General features: G+C 38.8%; 1 protein-coding gene across 5 annotated transcripts in view; it reads left to right on the top strand.

The window, feature by feature from the left end:
- The first annotated feature begins 481 nt into the window (after window positions 1–481).
- Window positions 482–17,443, top strand: part of cracd (capping protein inhibiting regulator of actin dynamics) — a 195,797-nt gene continuing 178,835 nt past the window's right edge. For all 5 annotated transcript variants that reach the window (XM_052009995.1, XM_052009992.1, XM_052009994.1 and 2 more), the window contains exon 1: window positions 482–625. The gene's annotated coding sequence lies outside the window, so the exon portion shown is untranslated. The remainder of the gene's footprint in view (window positions 626–17,443) is intronic.

Genomic DNA, 17,443 nt, shown 5'->3' with positions numbered 1-17,443 from the left:
CAAAAACAAGCACAGGACAAGCGTTTGGCTCTCGTAATAGAAGATATAATCGCGTTTGTTGTAATTATTCATTTATAAGGAGAACTTAATCTTCATCAAATACACTTTTGACAAAGAGTAGTATAATTGGGAATACCTGGTACCGCATTATAAACTGGAATACTTTTTTTCTGCTCCGATTATCGCGCCATTCATTCCTTTACACTGGATTTTACAAAGCATCATCGTAAAATCTGCACTAGCAGATTTGATTCCGTTTATTAATTACATTTAATATTGACTCTCTGACTGCTTTCAAGTGTGTCTTGCTTTAATAAAGCGAGCGCTACGAAAAGCATACTCCGCGCTGCTGCCTGGCAGCGACTACTATCGCTCCCCTCGTGGAGAAAGGGCTGAGCTCTGTTCCATATATGGAGAGTGGGATTAGTCAGGAGACTGAGCTCTCTCCTATATTCTGGTCCTCACTCGGCAGAAACAGCAATGGAAGTGGAGGAGATCTAAATCTCTGAATGCACATCGTTCCAGTGGCATATCTCAAAACAACAACACAACAAAACCACCATAATCTAGGATCAACGTAGAAAGAGAAGGAGCAAAACATGAACGGGAACTGAATTATTGTAAGGTATGGCAATTTTATTTTAAACCGCGGATGATGGATTGAGTTGGTTTCTATTTTATGGTACCGTAACCAAATTGTGATTACAGTGGTGGCAGGTTCACGGTTTAGTGAGTCATGTGTTCATTGGTGGTATAAGAAATAAACGACAGTAGTAACTGGCAAAGCTATGCAAAGGTCAACTGGAGGAAAGAGCAGTTGCTAAGTCACCGTAAATCGTATGTTGGTGAATAACCAAGCGGTTGATCGATCACTGACAAAGCAGATGGTGTTATATGATTTGTGTGTGTGTGTGTGTATCTGTGCATTTATGTATACAATCATACTGTATTACAGTTTGATTTTATTCCGTTTGAAAATCTCCCTGCCTCTGTTTTCAGTGAGCGCTGACTCATTTATATGGAGCAAAGAGCATGGGGTTCAAATCGGTGTCGGTAGAAAGAGGGTGGGTGAAAGCATTTCGTCAGCTTCAAATAACATAATTTATCAGCAATTTATTTTTTGTTTGACAGCAATTGTGCTGTTTCATTGCCTGACATGTTGCACATTTCATTTAGTTGAAAATCGACTGCTCTGTTTTTAGGGTATTAACCTTTTCTTGCTCTAGAACACACTAGCTTTATAAAAACAAAAAGCAAAATAACAGCTTTTCCATATGGAAAGTGATTTCGTTAATAGGCAGTTTGTTTTTATTAGTCGATGTATATTAAAACATGGTGTATGGGAAATTAATTACTGATAATATCGTGCACTGCCTGTGAAGCGAACAACGGTCAGGTTTCTAATGGGTTTGCTGCACGAACACGAGACAGATTCTTAGGATATCTAAAGAACTCAGCCATCTTTCAAAGCTTTCAGTAGCGTTCTTCTTTATTTTAACATTAAATATTTTCATCTGTATATTCTGAGGAGACGATATAATGATTATCCACGTTCCAGTACGTTATTCTTAATCAAATATCACAGTGAATTGAAATGAAGAAATGCAAGGTTCTTTTTTTTCCCAAACCATCCTTTTCTTTATAAATATGTTGCTGAGAGTGTGGTAATGTTGCATGCACAAACCACGAGTTAACATATTGGCTACTTCCTATGAAAAATTGACCATTTTTAATGAGTGGGGCTGGACAGTTATTAAACTCATTCCAATCTCATCGATTTATCACTGAATTATGCTAGATCAAAGGTGAAGCCTTAATGGTACGTACAACTCCTTAAGTGACATAGCCTAGTGAGTAGGCTATTATAAAGCACATTTACCTTCAACCCGGACTATTTTAATAGTTTGAATTAATGTTGTGAGTTATTGGTGGAACTTTAACATTTATTGATCCTAGTATCAAAATATTTTGCAGTACAAACTTATTGTTACAATATTTTCTTAGAATAATTTAGTAGCCACCTTATAAGAACCACATTGAAATATGTGATGATTGTTATAAATTCTGTAATAGTTACTGACCTTAAACATATGGCTTATGTCATAAATATTTAACTCTCTTAGAATATTAGTTTATTAACAAGGCAGGTGGAAAGGTGGAATTATAATTTCATAGTGATCCTGGGATTTCAGAGCTTTGGCAAATTAAAAATTCTTTGCCTTCTTGTTTGGAACAGTCAAGTAAGTACTGATAACACTAAGGTATTGTTGAATGAGACCCTTGACCAACAAAGTTCTTTATTTCATCTTGTGATTTCTATATTGCAAGTAAGGACAGGAACCTCAATTTGTGGAAACACATTGAAAATTTTAGCGACCAAATACCACATTAGTAATTAGAGCTATGTTGTAAGAGAGTCATTCTGAGATTGTGAAAGGGAAACTGCAGAACTGTTAAAACATTTTTAGAATATCAGTTTTAAACATATACAATGTCCACATAGTCTTTATCTTTCAAAATAAAATCAAGACTTGCAAAAGATTTTAGTTCAGAGCTCAGTTCTTTTCCCTTTGAATGCATTTTCTTCTTTGAATTGTTTGGCTGACTTTCCATTGTACTTCATGAATCCATACTACAAAATGTGGTCCTAAGATAGGAAGAATAAACTTATAGATCTACCTTCCACTACAGAGATAAACAGAGGTGTTTGAAGTAAGGCAAGGAAATCTAGAATGTGTCAGTAACCTTAACATGTTTGACAAGAAGGATATTGAAAATTAAACCTGTGGTGTTGACAGATTGGTGATTGGACTCAATATTTTCTTGAGCTGATGAATATATGTTATTAGTGTGTGTTTAGTCAGTACTAATGGGCAGGAGTTGTTAAGGTAACAGAAGTAAAAGTAAATATCTGCCCTTGCAGTGAAGTAGCACAATGATCTGTTTATAATTTAGTCATACTTTGTAATCAATCGATTGAAATAATCTATATAACAGAAGGAAAGATATTGGGGTCATTTGAAATAAAAGTAAATCCCCTCAAACCTAGTTCCATCAAAGATAATTACTCTAGCACATTATATGTGATGACTTTTCATGGGCAAAACTCCTCATTCCTGAAGTCTTATGTTTTAAATGATTGTAATTTTACCCACTTCTTCGTGTTTTCTGGTTGAATCATAGAAATTAATGGCTAAGAAGGAGACATTTAACCCATTAAATCCATGTTTACCAGAATCTCACCACAGCCCTCTTGATCCCTTTATTAACTTTAAAATAAAGTTTATTCATAAAAATATATGTAAGAAGTACAAAAAACAGTGCATGGCTTTCTTAACATTCATTGTGTTGTTCAGTCTATACATTCTTGGTGTTATCAGTTCTATACATTTGTAATGTGAGCACATTCTGCAGATAGGCACCATTGCCTTCATGAGGTTGGAGATAACTTATTTCTGCACCATTTCAGGGGGTTCTAAGGTGCCCAATGAAGGATATAGGACCTGTATATCCTACAGCAAGTGGGGCAGGAAGTGGTTGAGGAGGGAGTGGCTCAACAGCCTTTTGACAGGGCTTCTGCATACTTCCGACCAACTGGCTTGAGTTTCTCAATGCCATCCCAAGTGCTGCTCCTCCATCCTGAGCAGTCGTGGGTCAGGGATTCCCATAAATAGGTGGGGATGTTATACATTTACCAGGAGGCTTTGAAAATATCCTTGAATAACTTCCTCTGTTCACCTGGTAAACTCTCTTGCTTGTGGGAGAACGTCTGTTTCAGGAGTCTTGTATTGAGCATGCAAACCATTCTGCCTGGCCATTGGAGCAACAGTGTAAGTAGGGCTTCAATGCTGGGGATATTGGTCTGCTTATCCTGCCATTGGATTTGGAGGATATTGCTATACAGCATTGGTGATAGCTCTCCAGTGCTTTGAGATGACTGGTGTAAATAGTTAATGACTCAAACATATAGGAGGGCCAGGGTCACTCCTGGCAAGTAGAGCATGAACTTCGTGCCAGGTTTGAGATCTTGATTTTCCTTCAGATTGCTAAAGGCTGTGCTGGCACTATGAAGGCAGTCTGAATGGCATCACTGATGTCTGCTTTTGTTGAAAAGTGGCTCCTGAGATTTAGAAAGCCGTTCACATTTTCCAGGGTCCTATTGAGTGGTATTGTTGTACAACAGGAGCAGGTCAGCAGAAGATCTCATTGTAGTTGTCAATTCTAACACTCGTCTTATGAATGATTCAGTGAACAAATTGACAATGACTTGGAGCTTGGCTTCCAAATGTACAGTACACAAACATTATGTACTGCAACTCAATGATCGACGTTGGAGTGCTCTTGGTTCTGGAGCAGAGACAACATAGTTTGAACAGTTTCCTGTTTGTGTTGTAGATTAACTTCACTCCAGTGGAAAAATTGTTGGAGGTGAGTTGGAGCCTTGCAGCCGGGAAATCACATGCCAGGGCCCAACAACCTGTCTGTATAGCACTGGGAGATCACCAACTGCTGATATTGGGCAACATTGGGCAGGGAGCTGAAAAGTCTTCTGAAGTTCTCTGGGAGAAGTTTGGGGAGTTTCTAAATGATTTCTAGACTACTTGCACAGACCTAGAAGATATGAGTGCAGTTCACAGATCAGTGCTATTGGTTGGAGCCTCAGGAGATGGATAGGGTGTTGAAAAATTTGTACAAGTGAGGAAGGTTAAAGGAAATAAAAATAAGATTGACCTTTCCCATATCCCCCCAACTTAAATAATTGCATTTGGCCTCATGCTTCTACTGTGCTCTTCTAGAACATGGCACAGAGACTATTATGGGGAAATTCCATGGAGTACAGAGGGAGGATTGTACTGGGCTTTGGTAGTTCACCCATTCAATGAAAATAGTCTTCAGAAATAGCATAAATGTGGGGTAACCAGGTAGGAGAAGTGGGCAAAGCTTCACTCTAAGTTTGGAAAAAGGAGGTTCATCGTTTTCCAAGGTAAATGCCTTATCCATCCCTTTGGACTAGAAAGTTTACTGGTGCTCTGCTAAGGTAAGATTTTTGATTTTAATTAAACTCCAGTAGGAGCTCTATTTTCAGCTAACTTATTTGTAAACTCACTAGACTAAGTTCAGGAAACATAATCCTTAAACTGACAGGATTAGTGCTTGGGGTCACAGTTATGACGTGCGTAGCATATCAGCTAAGCAGAAATTTTGAAAGTTCAATCTTTTCAGTACCTTTATGTAGAAACTCTTATTGTTATTTATTTGTGGTCTGATGGTCAAGTGACCGAAAAAAAACAAATTAATTTTGAACATGTGAAAATCAAAATTGCAATTGCTGGAAATGAGAATAAAAGCTGAAAATGCTGAAAGCTCTCAGCAAGCTAGGCAGCATCTGTGGAAAGAGAAGCAAAGTTAATGTTTCATGTTAAAGACCTTTTATCATTTGAGAGTTATAGTCATGAATATCTTCAAATCTATAATGAGACGCTGTTTTGATGTAGATCCTTATTGATACTACCTCCAAGATTAATAAAGACTAATAAATATTTTAAGCAAATTATGCTGTCAGGCAAAAAACTTCATCTTAATTCTCTGCATTTTAAATAAGGAAACTGTTATAGGCTTCTTGTTGTTTGGAAGCAATTTGAACAGAAACTTGGCATTTGTGTCTTCATGCACATACTAAAAGAATCAATATCTGATTTGTATAGTTAAAAAAGCTGTGCTGTCACATTCTTCCCATAAAATGACAACAAGAACTGTACATAATGCTCTAGCTGTAGCTTAAGTTGTGTTCAATACAACTCCAGCATGACTACCATGCTTTGTACTCTGTCATTAAGGATAGCACCCTTATGCATCCTTTATCATATTATCCACCTATATGGAGGCCCTGGGGGAAATATGATGCTGCATTTCCAAGATCACTGTTCGTTTATGCTTCTAAGCATCCTACCATTTACTGTATATTCCCTTGCCATGTTTATTGTTCCCAAATACGTTACTAAACACTTCAGATTGAATACCATTTTCCACTTTACTGTCACTTGACCAGTCAATTGAATACATTGAAGATATTAGTGAGTTTAGTATAATTCAGGGAATAGAACCCAAATGAGATGATCATCCTAAAATAAAAGTTAAGCCTTTGTGGATAAATCAATTGTTATTTCTGCCTTTGTGCCTGAAGTTCTTTTAGACCAGAATGAATGGGATTTGGAAAAAGTATTTCCTCTTGAAAAGGAGTTTACAAACTTAGCTTAAACATCTGCCAATATACAAATACATGAATTAAGAGTACAAATTAGCCACTTGGCTCCTCAACCCTAACTTCAACTCTGCATTTCTGTCTACCCCAGTAACCGTTCGCTCCGTTATCAAGAATCTATCTACCTCTGCCTTAAAATTAGATTCTATTTCAATTGTCCTATGAAAAAGAGAATTCCAAAGACTCATGGCCCACTGAGAGAAAAATTCTGTCCCCTTATTTTAAGTGGGTGATCCCTTATTTTTAAACAGTGATTCTTAGTTCTAAATTCTCCCACAAGAGAAAACATTTTCTCTATATCCACCCTACCAAGGCACCTCAGGATCTTCCGTTTCAATCAAGCAGTAAGAATAGCACAAATTTTGTTTGTGAGTTAAAAACAGATTTCAGTTTGAAAGTCTGATGAAGAGAATTGAAATCCCCAATGAGAAAACTTTCACTATGTATATGTTTTTAAAAAAGATTGAATTTCTCCTTAAAAAAAGTGTCATTTGTTTTTTTCAATGGCTAATGCAGCCTATTCTAATCAATGTAGCTCAATTGCAGAAAACTAATCCAGATCCTTTGCTCATCTCTGCACTGAATGCCAGGCTTTACACAAATATTCTCTTCTTCGTAAGATCAAGACCATTCATGATGTTTATTGTGTTGTAGTTGAAGGGTTCTGAAAGGTTCATCTAAAAAGTTCCACTTGGTCAATGGATGAATCATCTCATATCCTGAGAAAGGATCAGACTATCTCGGCGGGGGGGGGGGTGGGGGTGGGGGTGGGAAGAAAGTACAAGGTTTGCAAACAATCCATTTTCGTAAAGATACTTTGTTGAATATTTCTTATGTTCTTATAATAATGCAGCTCTTCCCCTTTGTCTCTTTTTAAAAAAGATCTGGAAGATGAGGTTATAAATTTGTGACTGAAGTTCTTCTCTACCAATTTTTAGAACTTGGCTGGGTGATTGGAGGCAGAGGGTGGTGATGGATGAGTGTTCTTCTGACTGTAAATCTGTAACAATTAGTGTACCTCAGTGATCAGCACTGCAATCTTTATTGTTCGTCATATTTATAAATGACTTGGATGAGAACGTACATGTATAACTAGTAAGTTTGCAGGTGACATGAAATTTGGTGGAGTCATGCATAGTGAAGAATTGTCTAAGGATACAGCAGGACATATGTCAGCTGGAAAGTTGGGTAGAGCAGTGGCGGAAAGAATTTAATCCAAACAAGTGTGAGGCAAAACATTTTGGGAGGTCAAATTCTGGTAGGACATATGGAGTAAATGGCAAGGACTTTAGAGTATTGATGTACAGAGAGACCTTGGGGAACAAGTCCGTATGCTTGCCTTCGTAGGACGAGGTATTGAGTACAAGAGTGGGGATGTCATGTTGCAGTTGTACAAAACATTGGTAGACCACACTTGGAGTATTATGTACAGTTCTGGTCATCACGCTATAGGAAGAATGTGATAGCAATAGAGAGTGCAGTAGACTCTCACCAGGATGTTACCTGGAATAGAGGACTGTAGTTATGAGCAGAGATTGGATAAGCTATGTTTGTTCTCACTAGAACATAGGAGGCTGAGGGGTGACCTTAGAGGTTTGTAAAATTATGAGGGGCATAGATAGGATAGGTAGTCAGAATCTTTTTCCCAGGGCAGAGGAGTCTGGAACTAGAAGGCACGTGTTTATGATGAGAGGTGAGAAATTTAAAGAATTTCTGAGGTGTAATTTTTTCACACGGAGAATAATGAATATGTGAGATGAGCTACTGGAGAAAGTAGTAGGGGCAGATACAGTTTCAATGTTTAAAATGCACTTGGACAGGTTCTGCAACAGGATCTTTGACTTCCTGACCAACAGACAGCATTCGGTACGGATATGCAGCAACACCTCCACAATTATCCTCCATACCGGTGCCCCGCAAGGCTGCATCCTCAGCCCCTTACTTTACTCCCCATACATTCACAACTCTGTGGACAAATTCTGCTCTAACTCCATTTACAAGTTTGCAAATGACACCACCTTAGTGGGCCGTACCTCAAACAACTATAATTCGAATTACAGGAAGGAAATAGCCTAGTGGCATGGCGTCAAGACAACAACTTCTCCCTCGATGTCAGCAAATCAAAAGAGCTGGCCATTGACTTGAGGAAGCAGGGCGGAGTACACACTCCTGTCTGTATCAAGGGTGCTGAGGTAGAGATGATTGAGAGCTTCAAGTTCCTAGGTGTAAATATTACCAACAGTTTGTCCTGGTCCTGCCATTTGGATTCCATGGCTAAGAAAGCACACCAGTGCCTCTACTTCCTCAGAAGCCTAAGGAAATTCGGCATGTTCCTGATGACTCTCACCAATTTTTATAGATGCACCATAGAAAGCATCCTATCCAGATGCATCACAGCTTGGTATGGCAACTGCCCTGCCCAAGACTGCAAGAAATTGTAGAGAGTTGTAAACACAGCCTAGTCCATCACGAAAACCAGCATCCCTCCATTGATTCTGTCTACACATCCTGCTGCCTCAGCAAAGCAGCCAACATGATCAAAGACCCATCCCACCCCGGTCATTCTCTCTTCTACTGGGCAGAAGATACAGAAGCTTAAGAACATGTACCAGTAGGCTCAAGGATAGCTTCTATCCCACCTTGAATGGACCTCTTGTACGATAAGGATGAACTCTTGATCTCTCAATTTCCCTTGTCATGGCCCTTGCATTTTATTTGTCAACCTGCACTGCACTTTCTTTAAACTGTAACATCATATTTTGCATTTTTTTTTCTTTTTGTACTACCTTGATGTACCTTTGTACGGAATGATCCTTCCGGATGGCATGCAAACAAAAGTTTTTCACTGTATCTCGGTACATGCGAAATAATAAACTAATTATCAATTAGATAGGAAAGGGTTCGAGTAATATGGGCCTAATATGAACAAGTGGAGTTAGAGTATATCAGCATGGAAGAGATGGGCCGAGCGGATCCATTTCTGTGCTATATGTTTCTATCATTCTATGATTTGATGACATCAAACAGGAAAAAAAATTAACATATGGTTTAAAATGTGTGCATGCGCACACATACACATATACACGTTGCATCACTGCCAAAGCCACACACAAATATACCTTCAGATAGTCACACAAATTACATTACCGTATGTAATGAATTAGAAAAAGAAAAGGCATTTTTAAAAAATATATAAAGCTTATCTAATTTAAATTTTTGGATGAACAACCTTAAGTATTACTTATGGGTTTTCATTATTTCTGAACTAAAAACTAATTAAATACTGATAATTTATAAGATCAATTATGAATTTAGAATATTCTCAATATGAATATGTGTTCTCAATACGAATACATTGATCCACTAGTATGTAATTCAGAGCTGTCCAGGATTTCAAAAAACATGAAGCTGTATGCAAACAACAATGAGTGCATGGCATTGCCCATCGTATTGACATTTTTAAGTTTAAATGCAGATGATGAAAATGTTATGGCCGTTCTTGTCTCTGTAGTGCTTCGTTAAGCTGTGTAGTTCTGAACAAAAGAGCCTCGTGTTTAGTATATCCTATCAGGACAATGCTCAATTCATTTTGTATTGGGACCTCTGGTAATAGAATCTAAAGATTCTATTTTGCGTAGTTATAATTGGTGTGCCTGTTTCCCATGGAGGAATATGTTATTCTCAGAATCATTTGTTTGTCAGAATGGTTTCACTTGTCTGAGACATGCATAATTCTGTATCTATTTGCCCTTTACTCAGCATATATTATTAGCAGGCTGAAGAGTATGAAATCAAATTGGTCCCAACATCAAACCATTTATACATCATCTCAACAAAATGAGAAGGTAGTAATGTGTTTTTTTAGTTAATACAGCACAGAGAAGATTGGGGAGTGGGTAATGATAATTAACATTAATTAACACAATACAGCAGGTGTTCTTTAAAAATAGTATTTTATTGTGATTACCTATTCAGTTTTGAAATATCTAATGTCCTATTTTAGAATGGTAGAATAAATAAAAAATATATTTGTGGGCTGTTTCCTCAGAACTGTCTTTATCCTGTCAGTGTTATATGATGATAGACCACTGATGGGAGAAGGTGTAATGTGGCCTATGCTAGCATTTTCCAAATCTGCAAAATAGGCCCAGATTTACAAAATGTTTTCCACTTTCAAAAATATCTTAATTTCAGCTTTGTTCCTTTTAAGGAAAAATTGAAGATGCAACCTAACTTCAAGCAAAGAACTTTAAAGATTTTGTTAGTCATAAATTCTGAATGCTTCTTGTTTCAAACAGCTAGGAGATTTATCTGCCCTTTCACCACCATGCATTTTATTTAGCATTTATTTTTCCATTATGCTGTCCTGTGTGAAAATGGTTGACATGTAGTTTAATTTCCAAGTCATCCAAAAGGGTAGTATAAATTCTCACAAATGCGAGAGATGTTCTCAGAATTATTGCAAGGCAGATATTTCTTAGCAATTTGCATTCGTGAGGAAGTAGCACAGTTACTCTGAGAATGCAATACATCTTCACATTGTGTCTTTCTCTAATCACTCAAGTAAACAACTGTTACACAGAGTGATCTGGATAGATAAAGAGCACAAGGGAATAGCTGCTTCACTTCTCGGTCTTTGTAGAAGGTTGCCCACTCGGGACACACTTGCCTGCCCCTGGATGGTGGGAAGGGAACAGGGCAAGTGTGGCATCGCCTGTAGTTGCAAAGGAAAATGTAGTTGCATTAGTTGGTGGTTTCGGAAGAATGGACCCCACCTTCCCTGCAGCTTTGCAAGCTTCTTTTGTGTCCTTCTTATTTTTGATAAAGGGTCTTTGACCTGAAACATTAACTCTGTTTCTCTTCCCACAGATGTGGCCTGACCTGCTGAGTATTTCTAGCACTTTCTGGTTTTGTTTTAGATTTTCAGCATCTGCAGTTTTTTTTGATGTTCCAAAATGTCTAGAAAAAGTGCTTTTGATATTCACATTCTGTCCTCCACGTGCTACCCTATTATAAGGTGAACAGTTCGCTCACTGCAACAAAGGAAGGACGAGGAAAGAAAATCAAAAATAGTGCAGATACTGGAAGTCTGAAATAAAAACAGATAATGCTAGAAACTCTCAGCAGGTAAGGTAGCATCTGTGAAAAGAGAAACAGTTAACATTTCAGGTCCAGGACCTTCTTCAGATCTGAGAAAGAGAGAAAACAAGCTATTTTTAGGTAGCAGAGAAAGGTGGGTGGGGGAGGCTAAAACAAAGGGAATATTTCTGATTGGATGAGACCAAAGGACTGAATGTGATAGTTAAGTATTGGTTTATTATTGTCACTTGTACTGAGGTACAGTGAAAAAGTTGTCTTGCAAACCGATCGTACAGGTCACTTCATTACACAGTGCAGTTACATTGAGTTAGTACAGAGTGCATTGATGTAGTACAGGTAAAAAAAACAATAACAGTACAAGGGAACCATTATATAAGGGAACCGTTCAATAGTCTTATCACAGTGGGGTAGAAGCTGTCCTTAAGTCTGGTGGTACGTGCCCTCAGGCTCCTGTATCTTCTACCCGATGGAAGAGGAGAGAAGAGCGAATGTCCCGGGTGGGTGGGGATTTTGATTATGCTGGCTGCTTCACTAAGACAACGAGAGGTAAAGACAGAGTCCGAGGGGAGCTGATGTCCGTGATGCATTGGGCTGTGTCCACAACTCTCTGCAGTTTCTTTTAAAATCAGATTAAGCTTCTTTGTCTGTTGAATGTCTTGCTAATGGTAAGGTTGTCAGACATGCCCAGCAGGCCCACCTATATATATATATATATATATATATATATATATATATATATATATATATATATATATATATATATAAATATATAAAAAAAAGGAAAAACTGAGCCAAAATGATGACAGGCAGAAATGGTCAACTCTGAAACAGAAAGAAAGAGTCAATTACCTAAATTTGAAGAATTCGATATTGAATTCTGAAGGCTGCAATGTGCCCAGATGGAAGATGAGATGTTGTTACTCAAGCTTGTATTCCAGCAATTGCACTGATCTGAATTTAATTAAATACCAAAATGTAAGTGCTTTTGAAGTCTTGCACTAGTCAATGAAGATACTAATCTTAAAAATAATTCTACTTAAATGAGGCATATGCACATTCTTAGCATATTCAAGTGACTGATTTGGATGCAGAAAATATGTATTTTGATAGGGTAGGAACTTGGAGGTTCTGAACTTGCTGTGGCCCTTTGGTATTATTAATCTTTATTCTGAACTATATAACTTTAGTACTAGTGGTATCAGTTAATTATATTCCTGTACAAGAAGAGAAATTCATGGTACTACAGCACTGATTTAGGAGTAATAAAGTTGAGCATATTAATTGATCTGTATAGATTTAGCACTAGTGGTATCAGTTAACAACATTCCTGTAAGAAGAAATATGTTACATACTGCACTGATTTTGGAGAAATAAAGTTCAGTGTATTAAAGTGCTGAAGTCAGACAAATTTGACAAATGTACAAATATAGTGAGAACAATGGGGACGGAAGATATAATGAAAGGTTTGCAAAACGCTTTTTATTTTACGCTGTTGGAGTGACAGAGACTGAAAATTAATGCAGATAAATGGTAAAGTATTATGCAGAGGCCCAAGGATTGTGGGACATTAATATACATTGAATAGTTAAAGTAATACTGGTAAAATTAGAAAGAGCCTTGGGAGCATCAGTAGGCCTTCAATGTCCAGGCATTGTGATAAAAAAATTAATATATATAATGCTTTGTGTGCAGTAAGGGATTAATTTTACAACATTAGTTTGAAGCAGACCGCATTCCTCTCTACAGATTAGATCTGGGCTGCTCGACTTTTTCCAAATAAAAGAGTGGTGCTCAGCTGAGTGGAAATTAACAATAAGCAAACTTAAAATAATGGTGACTAAATATCATGCTTGAGATGCAGCCTTTGGTCAACAGTGCACAGTTCCAATGGAATTGTATGGGTGGATCTCATTATTGTCAGTAAACTTCCGATTCATGGGAGCAAATATGTTCGCAATCTTGGAAGCCTGGTGCATTAGCATCTGCAAATTCTCTCCGGTGTAAACACCCATGCTAATGGTGGCAAAGATTGGATTCTGCTGTGCACCATTTATAGCAGGCGATGGAAGCACTGCAATTTGTTCACTGCAGAACCCAAGAGTTTAAAGTTAATTTGTTTTATTTTGGTTTTTTAGATCTTGACTTTCCAGACTGAACTTTGGGCATTTTTTGCTGACGTCAGGCAGGAAATTGGAAGATGAAATTGGGAACAGATATTCTCAGGGAAAAGTACGGAAGAAGTGTGGCAAATATTCAGGGGATATTTGTGTGGAGTTCTGCATAGGCATGTTCCAATGAGACAGGGGAGTCACGAGAGGATACAGGAACTGTGGTGTACAAAGGCTATAATAAATCTAGTCAAAAGGAAAAGAAAAGCTTACAAGAAGTACAGAGAGCTAGGTAATATTGGAGATCTAGAAGAGTATAAGGCTAACAGGAAGAAGCTTAACAAGGAAACTAGGAGAGCCAGGATGGGACATGAGAAGGCCTTGGTGGGCAGGATTAAGGAAAACCCCAAGGCATTCTTCAAGTATGTGAAGAGCAAGAGGATAAGATGCGAAAGAATAGGGCCTATCAAATGCAGCAGTGGGAAAGTATGTATGGATCTGGAAGAAATAGCAGAGGTACATAATGAATACTTTACATCAGTATTCACTACGGAAAAAAGATCTGGGGGATTGTAGTGAGGATTTGCAGCAGGCTGGAAGGTTTGAGCATGTAGATATTAGGAAAGAGGAGGTGCTGGAACTTTTGGAAACCATCAAGTTGGATAAGTTGCCGGGACCGGATGGGATGTACTCCATGCTGCTGTGCGAGGCGAGGGATTAGATTGCGGAGCCTCTGACGATGATCTTTGCATCATTGATGGAGATGGGAGAGGTTCCAGAAGATTGGAGGATTGCGGATGTTATTCCCTTATTCAAGAAAGGGCGTAGAGATAGCCCAGGAAATTATAGACTGGTGAGTCTTACCTCAGTGATTGGTAAGCTGATGGAGAAGATCCTGAGAGGCAGGATTTATGAACATTTGGAGAGGTATAATATAATTAGGAATAGTCAGCATGGCTTTGTCAAGGGCAGGTCCTGCCTTACGAGCCTGATTGAATTTTTTGAGGATGTGACTAAACACATCGATGAAGGGAGAGCAGTAGATATAGTGTATATGGATTTCAGCAAGGCATTTGATAAGGTACCCCATGCAAGGCTTATTGAGAAAGTCAGGAGGCATGGGATCCAAGGGGACATTGCAATATGGATGCAGAACTGGCTGGCCCACAGAAGGCAAAGAGTGGTTGTTGAAGGGTCGTATTCTGCATGGAGGTCAGTGACCAGTGGTCTACCTCAGGGATTTGTTCTGGGACCCTTACTCTTTGTGATTTTTATAAATGACCTGGATGAGGAAGTGGAGGGATGGGTTAGTAAGTTTGTGGATGACACAAAGGTTGGATGTGTTGTGGATAGTATAGAGGGCTGTCAGACGTTACAGCAGGACATAGATAAGATGCAAAGTTGGGCTGAGAAGTGGCAGATGCAGTTCAACCCAGATAAGTGTGAAGTGGTTCATTTTGGTAGGTCAAATATGATGGCAGAATATAGTATTAATGGTAGGGTTCTTGGCCGTGTGGAGGATCAGAGGGATCTTAGGGTCCGAGTCCATAGGACGCTCAAAGCAGCTGCACAGGTTGACTCTGTGGTTAAGAAGGCATGTGGTGTATTGTCCTTCATCAATCATGGAATTGAATTTAGGAGCCGGGAGGTATTGTTGCAGCTATATAGGACCCTGGTCAGACCCCACTTGGAGTATTGTGCTCAGTTCTGGTCACCTCACTACAGGAAAGATGTGGAAGGCATAGAAAGGGTGCAGAGAAGATTTACAAGGATGCTGCCTGGAATGCGGAGCATGCCTTATGAAAGCAGGTTGAGGAAACTCGGCCTTTTCTCCTTGGAGTGACGGAGGATGAGGGGGGACCTGATAGAGTTATATAAGATGATGAGAGGCATTGATCGTGTGGATAGTCAGAGGCTTTTCCCCAGGGCTGAAATGATGGCCACAAGAGGACATAGGTTTAAGGTGCTGGGGAGTAGGTATAGAGGAGATGTCAGGGGTAAGTTTTTTACTCAGAATGGTGAGTGTGTGGAATGGGCTGCCGGCAACGGTGGTGGAGGCAGATACGATAGGGTCTTTTAAGAGACTGTTGGATAGGTACGTGGAGATGAGAAAAATAGAGGGCTATGGGTAAGCCTAGTAATTTCTAGGGTAGGGACATGTTCGGCACAGCTTTGTGGGCCGAAGGGCCTGAATTGTGCTGTAGGCTTTTCTATGTTTCTATGTCATTATTCTATCATTTGCTTGCCACCATTTTATCTGTAGTTCAGAATCCTCTTGGTCCACAGCTTTAAAACAGAATTTCTGTTGAGACAAGTTGTCAAATGTGACTGCACATGATAAATTTAGTATCATTATGTTGGACATTGCAATGGCTGCTCTGGATCAGGAAGAGGAAAACATCAACCACATTTAAACACCAGGTCTGTCACCCAGTACTTGTGTTATATGATCTGACGTCCTTCAGAAATTCATTTCTTCCATTGCTGTTAATACTTCAATGAGCCTACACAATGCAGGATGCTTTCATCCAGCAGCAGTTCAGAGTGCTATAATACGTTTTGTAGGAGGAGGTGGAATGGGCAGAGAGCCTTTTGGAGGCAGGATGGGGGTAGTGGGTAGTCAGGGTTAACATTTTCTATCTTGGTAATCAACAAAGGTCTGAAACTCCAAAACATGATTGTTAATAAAATGAATTGAAGCTTGTTCCTTGCTCCAACTGATGCACAACATGTGACCACACCTGGCCTATGTAATATTTCTGTCTGGCCCATCTCGGTGGCTTTGGCAAGTCCCAGTGGTCAGAGGACTTGATGATGAAAAATTGTGGCGTGTATCATCTGGCCTGCCTCAGTGGCTCCATGAGGTCCAAGTAATCCAGTTGATTGGACCATTCAAAACACAGACTGTTTCTTCTAACTATTCAGGAGGCTCAAGTGCTTTAAAAAGAGAGTGGGAGACATCAAGAACATTTATCTGGTGGGAAGAACTACTCTTTTGTTTGAGGAGTGAGGAAGCAGTGAGAGAGCAGCACCAGAAATGGTGAGGAGCAACACAAATGGTGAGAATCGAGGGAGCAGCAGAGACTTTGAGGAAGATGGGGTCTAGCAGGAGAAATTGAGTGTCGGACACATTGTCTGGGAGGATAAAAAGAGTGCAAGAATGAGAAAGTTATCTTGGAGAAAAATAAATGAAAAATTCCAAGCTCCAAGAGGATTGGGTGGAAAGTAATGCTTTGTTAAAATAAAACAGAAGACTTTAGATTATTTATCTAGTTCTCTCCCCCATACCCTTGCTATTTACCCCCCAAGACCCCAAAATACAAAGTTGTGCATCACAGCTAAGCCTGAATCATGGTGAGCTGTAGTATAGGAGTGTTGAAGCAGTCTTCTAATGCCTGGCTAAATCAAGTGAGGTTTTTATGCACAATTGCAAAAAAAAATAACTGAGATATTTGTGTCTGCTGTGTACTGTACAATGTAATTATAAACAACTTTGAATTCTTGCATTGAGAAGAGCTCAAAGATAGGTAGCTTTGTTTGCAATGGAGGAAGAACTTGTATAGGAAAAGGGTTAAGATTAATCATCAAACCCATAGCTAAACTGTGTTATGAACCTTCATGTACTCTATTCATTCCATATCAAAATATTGTCTCAAATATTCCTCTGCCTTTATGACTGTCTTGCCAATGAATTACCACCAAGCATCCCAAATACTGAATAGACTCTTTATTTCTCTCTGCCACAGAATTTCGTGTTTGACCTTTCACTGCTTTCCCTTGGGAAGTATGCAACGTTTGTGTCATCTACTGCTTTATCTCATTCCTAAACTACATTTCAGTGGATTGAGTGTGAGATTATCATCAGTGGAGATATTTTGAATCATCTGTGGTCTCTTCCAAGCAGTGGACAATTATGGGAACATTTTCAGTTATTGTGTGCTTACTAGTAAGCCTCCAACTCAAAATTACAATT

The sequence above is a fragment of the Pristis pectinata genome, chromosome 2 (assembly GCF_009764475.1).
Source record: "Pristis pectinata isolate sPriPec2 chromosome 2, sPriPec2.1.pri, whole genome shotgun sequence".
In the NCBI taxonomy this organism is placed as follows: domain Eukaryota; kingdom Metazoa; phylum Chordata; class Chondrichthyes; order Rhinopristiformes; family Pristidae; genus Pristis; species Pristis pectinata.
The sequence above is the reverse complement of the archived record's forward strand: the minus strand, read 5'-3'. Positions and strand labels throughout refer to the sequence as shown.